Raw genomic sequence first — 539 nt, 5'->3', positions numbered from 1 at the left:
AAATTAAGAATATAAGAAAGAATTAATAAAGCATGAAGGAGGGAATAATATTTTCAACACATATGTAGTAGACATTTTCCCCAAAAAGAAAAGAAAGAATAGGTAATAAAGGAGACATTACTAGATTTTGCTCTAAAATTAAAGAATTAATTCAGCAATAAGAAAGTCAGTGAGACTATATTAACATCATAAAAATATTTAGTATAAACAATAGCAGAGATAAAGTAGGCCTCTTCCAAATGATAAAAAAGTATCTATCCATTAAGAAGAAATAGTAATCTGAAATGTGTATACACCTGTTAGCAAAGCTTTTAATGCAAGATGCGTAAACTAAGAGATCTAAGGAGAGATACAAACAAATCAGCACAAACATTTGAAGATATATCTCAATAAATTTCTAAATCATGTAGAAAAAAGATACATATAACTTGAATTTCACTATCAACCAAATTAATTTATAAAACCCCTTATAGGAACTCTATTCTAATTGGCTTAAAACTACGTAAGTGCTTATATAAGTCAAATGTTCCTAAAACTCC

Source organism: Propithecus coquereli, unplaced genomic scaffold (genome assembly GCF_000956105.1).
Source record: "Propithecus coquereli isolate 6110/MARCELLA unplaced genomic scaffold, Pcoq_1.0 Scaffold121, whole genome shotgun sequence".
NCBI classification, from domain to species: domain Eukaryota; kingdom Metazoa; phylum Chordata; class Mammalia; order Primates; family Indriidae; genus Propithecus; species Propithecus coquereli.
This window is presented reverse-complemented; position numbering follows the sequence as displayed.